Below are 5,794 nucleotides of genomic sequence, written 5' to 3'. Positions count from 1 at the left end.
CCTGCCAAATGATGCTCAGTCGAACGAGCTCACGTTGGCAGGACAACATCCAGCACTCAGCATTCCCTGGAAGCCCCTGTTCATTCCAGCTCATTCAGCTGAGCACGTGTGGCACGCAACACGTGTAAGGGACCCCTTGGAGCGGCTCCTGATCCCCCCTCCCCACCTGCCAGAGGGAATGGGAACAAAGGGGTGACCCCCAGGGCCAGCTCCTCGCAGGGACTGCAGCGGGGTCAGTGCTGAGCCCCAGGTGATGGATTCCATTCTTCTGTTCTGGATGTTTCCTTGCAGGTTGAGAGAGCAGCAGGCTTAGAGAGCACCAGGATGTATTCCTGGGTGTTGGTGGCTGGTGAGGCAGTGCCCACCCCAGCTCTGCCAGGCTCTGGGTGCCAGCAGCTCTCCAGGCTGCTCGCAGTCAGCTCCTTGCATCAACAGAAAGCAGAGTATGAACTGCTGGAGGCAGAGCTGGAAATGGCACAGCGGTGACGAAGAGCATTGCTATGGAAACTCCATCAGTTACAGTCCTCTGGCTCAATCCGCTCCTGGAACGAGCCGGGCTGGGAGGAGAGGTAGGGGAAAAATAGAGCTGGGAAGAGTGAGACATGAACTCACCTGGAGACAGCGAGGGCACCGGGCTGAGCGGATCCATCGCTGCAGACGGGAGCTCTCGTTAGGAAGCACTGCTTCAAAAATCAGCAGAATTTTAATTAGGCATTGACATGCTTTATTCCTAATGACGAAGAACTTGACAGCCCTGACAGGTGCCGTTAATTACGGCTTCTCCCGGCGCTGGCGCTCCCCACCCTGGGAGCGGCACCCGCGGTCCTGGCAGGTGCTGGGGGTGCCACAAACACACCCCCCGTGGGCCTTGGAGTGGGATCTGGTGTCTGTGGGGTGAATGTCCCCATGAGGGTGAGCTGCTCCTGAGGGTGAACCCTCAGTTCTGGCATCTGCGCTGCCACAGGTGGCTCAGCTCACCAGTGAGCCCAGTGCAAGAGCAGGAACTGTTCCCCAGTTCAGCCCTTTGCCCCGGGGTGGGCAGAGCAGAGACAGTTCCCAGTAGTAAGGAATGTTTCTTTAGCTTGCTATTCGACCCCAAATCTGAGGGATGAGATCTTTGGGATGGATGTTTGTAGAGCTCTTGGCATTATGACTTTTTAACCTGTGCTCCTGACACCACAGGGAATCCTTTGCAGGACCAGTTTGCTGCTGGAGAGGCAAATCACAGTGAGTGACCTCCCGGGACCTGCCAGGCTCCCTGCCAAAGCAGCTTGGCAAGAGGAACTTCTTGGTGCCACTACCTTTGGTTTTACAAAGGCACAAGAGCCCTTTCCTGAGATGGAGCCTGATGCCGCGGGCGAGCAGGCAGGGCAGGGGACTCGAGGTGGGTTTGCTTGTTCATCTCTCAGTGTAGTGAACTGGTGCTTCTAAAACACCCCAGAAATGACGGTAAATGTGTTTTAAAATTTTGTGACAGTGCATGCACAAATCACCAATTAAAGGCTCCCTAAGTGCCCATTAACATGATAAGTCGTAACAGCTCCAAAAGAGACATTATTGTTTATCACGTCAGCGACCCGTGGATTAAGGACTCCCCAAGTACACATTGACAGGGGGAGCGGAACATCTCCGGAGCTGTTCCTGCACTGCTGCACTCGCCTGTGGAGAATGGCAGCACTCGGCAGCCAGGGCAGCACCCAGCCCTGCTCAGCACCAGCCCTGCTCAGCACCCAGCCCAGCTCAGCACCCAGCCCAGCACCCAGCTCAGCTCAGCACCCAGCCCAGCACCCAGCTCAGCACCCAGCCCCGCTCAGCACCCAGCCCAGCTCAGCACCCAGCCCAGCACCCAGCTCAGCTCAGCACCCAGCTCAGCACCCAGCTCAGCTCAGCACCCAGCCCAGCTCAGCACCAGCCCAGCTCAGCACCCAGCCCAGCTCAGCACCCAGCCCAGCACCCAGCTCAGCTCAGCACCCAGCCCAGCACCCAGCTCAGCACCCAGCCCCGCTCAGCACCCAGCCCAGCACCCAGCCCAGCACCCAGCCCCGCTCAGCACCCAGCCCTGCTCAGCACCAGCCCAGCTCAGCACCAGCCCAGCTCAGCACCCAGCCCCGCTCAGCACCCAGCCCAGCTCAGCACCCAGCCCTGCTCAGCACCAGCCCTGCTCAGCACCCAGCCCCGCTCAGCACCCAGCCCAGCTCAGCACCCAGTCCTGCTCAGCACCCAGCCCCGCTCAGCACCCAGCCCCGCTCAGCACCCAGTCCTGATCAGCACCCAGCCCTGCTCAGCACCCAGCCCCGCTCAGCACCCAGCCCAGCTCAGCACCAGCCCAGCTCAGCACCCAGTCCTGATCAGCACCCAGCCCCGCTCAGCACCCAGCCCAGCACCCAGCCCCGCTCAGCACCCAGCCCCGCTCAGCACCAGCCCAGCTCAGCACCCAGCCGAGCTCAGCACCCAGCCCTGCTCAGCACCCAGCCCAGCTCAGCACCCAGTCCTGATCAGCACCAGCCCAGCTCAGCACCAGCCCTGCTCAGCACCCAGCCCTGCTCAGCACCCAGGCCTGCTCAGCACCAGCCCTGCTCAGCACCCAGTCCTGATCAGCACCCAGCCCAGCTCAGCACCCAGCCGAGCTCAGCACCCAGCCCTGCTCAGCACCCAGGCCTGCTCAGCACCAGCCCTGCTCAGCACCCAGTCCTGCTCAGCACCCAGCCCAGCTCAGCACCCAGCCGAGCTCAGCACCCAGCCCAGCTCAGCACCCAGCCCCGCTCAGCACCCAGCCCCGCTCAGCACCCAGCCCAGCTCAGCACCCAGCCCCGCTCAGCACCCAGCCCAGCTCAGCACCCAGCTCAGCACCCAGCCCTGCTCAGCATCCAGCCCAGCTCAGCACCCAGCCCTGCCCAGCACCAGCCCTGCTCAGCACCCAGCCCCGCTCAGCACCCAGCTCAGCACCCAGCCCAGCTCAGCACCCAGCTCAGCACCCAGCCCTGCTCAGCACCCAGCCCAGCTCAGCACCCAGCTCAGCACCCAGCCCTGCTCAGCACCCAGCCCAGCTCAGCACCAGCCCTGCTCTGCCAGGAGGTTCTGGCTCCCACAGCTCCTCCAGCCCGCTTTAAAACAGCCTTAAAAATTAAGTTCTCATTAATCTCCTCATCCCACACATCCCCATCCTTCCTCGTCAACCTGCAGCAGCAATTTGAGCAGGAATATGATCTGTTTTGGAGCCGCTGACAATCATTGCACCCACTGTTTTCTAACAGAGGCTTTTTTACCTTTTTATTTGCAAATAGCAGCAGTTTGTGCTTTAAATGCTTCACTTTGAATCAAAAAGCACAGTTTTTGTTCCAAAGCCAAAATGCTACAGCCAAAAATGGAAGCATTCTGCAGGGGCTGTGCTGCCAGGGAGCCTTGTGGGAGCTGTAGTCCCTCAGCTGCGTTCCCAGCACAGCCCAGCCCCGGGTCACGGCACCACCAAGTCCCCACATTCCCGTGGGAGCTCCCACTCTTCCCTTCACCCAGGACCAAAGGTCTCCATTTCCAGCTGTTTCTCCTGTTTACTCCCACTCTGCCTCCAGCTCCTTGGCCACGGCCACAGGGGAGGAGGAGGAACAGGACCCGTTTCCTGTTCTTCACCAGCAGCATCTTTCAGGGACCCCAACATGTCCAGGGTGCACAGGGTGATGGCACCGGGTGATGGCACAAGGCTCTCCTGGAAGCACTGGAATGGCTCCCAGGAGGGTCCCCATCCCCAGAGAGGGACACATGGGACATTGTGGAGCCCCCACATTTGGTGTTTTCCCAAGAGGACCCCCCTGGCTCTGCCTTTGCCCGGTAACTGGGGAGGAGCTGAGCCCGTGCTGCGCTGAGCAGGGCAATCCCTGCTCAGTGGGATCATGTCTCTTAATTTCCACCACCCTCATTCCAAGGCAGGCCAGATAATTATACACAATGCACAATTTGTGCAGGGAGCACCAATTCCCAGGCCTATAAACATCCCATTTCCCATTCCAGCTGCACTGACAGAGTTGTATGGTTCAATTTCTGCTGAAGCCCTCATATGCTGTCTGGTCCCATGAAGAGCTCTCGGCTTTAGTCTGCTCATCCCAATTATTGTCTCAGGACCTCAAGTCAGGCAGGATTCAGGCTGAATTCCCCAAATCTCTCCATTAAACAGATCTCTTCTTGTTAGAACCTATTTATTCAAGATGCAAATGACAGGCTCCCTCCCCAGTTGGAATCATTTTCATCCGGAGCCAAATAACCCACTTTAGCCTTCGTGGCATGAAGCGGTGGGCTATTAAAAATGGGAAGGAAATACAGTCAGGTGACTCCATTCCTCGCTTCAGGCCTTCTTCATCAATATTTCACTTAGGGAGCCCCAGCTCCATTTTAATGGGAGCCCTGTACCAGCCAGATGGCAGCTTTGTGAGCAGCCAGGAATGCCGTGGCACCTGTTGGAACCGGGGCCGGCTCCATGGATGGGCAAAGCAGATCCCCTCTGCCTCAGTGTCCCCGGCACCAGCCCCAAATCAGCAGCTCCAGTGAGACTGGCTCCAAAGGGCTGCTGCCTGCCGGTGCTTCCCAGGAAAGGGGAATCAGGAGCTCACTGGAGGATGCTCATGGTGAGGTGGGTGCTTCTGTCTCTGCTCCTGGCTCCTCTCCTGGCTCTTCCAATCACTCAGTCATGGCTAGAGCTTGGAAAAAGCACCAAAGACCAGCCTGAGCCGCCAGGAGCTGCATCCATCCCTAGTTTTTCCTGGATCCCTCCCAAGGATTCTAGCAGTGCCTGGCACAACGGGCCCATACCCACCTGTGGCTGCTTTCCCGAACGAGAGGAGAGCTGAGGAGTGGAGCAGGCGGGATGAGGCAGGGCAGGCGGGGCCACTCTGCCCAGGGATGGCATCTCCCTGCTCCCGCCTCCGGTTTGCTGCTCCCACCATTCCCGCAGCCCCGGCGAGGCTCCGGGGAGAGGGAAGGCTCCAGGAGATAGCAGGCTCCGTTACAATGGAAGAGGAGCCTGTTATTTGATCCAAGAGCTCCAGAAGCAGAGATGAATAACGAGTCTACAGCACATCCACTTGTTTTCCTCAACAGTCAGACTTGGCTTCATTCCCTCCGATCCGATACCAACAAACCTGTATTTGAGACTCCCCCGGGTGTTCCGTAACCATGCCAATGTGTTCGCCACTTCCTCCCGGCGCGCTGCTGGTACCGTGCAATTACACCTGACACCGTGTATTTAGTGGGCTTCAGTCACATCAAACCCAGCGCCGGGCGGTGTCTGAGGCAAGGGGCTGCCTCCAGCCTCCCAGCCGTGCCAAAATCCCTCACATGAGCACACAAACACACACACACACACACGTCACCTGTGCAGGTGTCCGGAGCCCAGCCCGGTGAGGCTGTGCCAGGACATCCCCGGGATGTGCCCTTTGCCGCGGTGCTGCTGCCCCACAGCCAGCACAGGTAACTAGGGGCAGGTGCCACCCCGGCTCCCCCGGGGCATCGGGGCTTCTGGAGAACCGGGATGGGCCACATTCCTGCTGGGATGAAGGTCCGGCATGGCACAGGCTGGCAACCAGCCCCGTGCCCGGGAGCCCCCGGCTCAGGACGATGGCAGCAGAGCTGTGCCGGCTGCTGCCTGCGCGGAGCAGATGAGTAATCAAAACTCTCATTCCCGGCTCTGGTGCCAGGATGGGAACAGGAATAGGGAGCACATAACGAGGCCATTCGCATGCTAATGACTGGGGAAAGCAGGAGGCTGCGCGGAACCGCTCTGCCTGTCCTGACTGCAGCCTCGGGA

At 59.5% G+C, this 5,794-nt stretch overlaps 1 long non-coding RNA gene across 1 annotated transcript in view; it reads right to left on the bottom strand.

Moving 5' to 3' along the window:
• LOC116453051 overlaps nucleotides 1-5,096 on the bottom strand; it is a 6,061-nt gene extending 965 nt beyond the window's left edge. Inside the window, exons 1-2 of the long non-coding RNA XR_004243662.1 lie at nucleotides 4,805-5,096; nucleotides 613-680 (exon numbers count right to left, since the gene is read on the bottom strand). This is a non-coding gene — a long non-coding RNA (uncharacterized LOC116453051). The remainder of the gene's footprint in view (nucleotides 1-612; nucleotides 681-4,804) is intronic.
• Between the last annotated feature and the right edge of the window lie 698 nt (nucleotides 5,097-5,794).

Source organism: Corvus moneduloides, chromosome 18 (genome assembly GCF_009650955.1).
Source record: "Corvus moneduloides isolate bCorMon1 chromosome 18, bCorMon1.pri, whole genome shotgun sequence".
Taxonomy (NCBI): Eukaryota; Metazoa; Chordata; class Aves; order Passeriformes; family Corvidae; genus Corvus; species Corvus moneduloides.
This window is presented reverse-complemented; position numbering and strand designations above follow the sequence as displayed.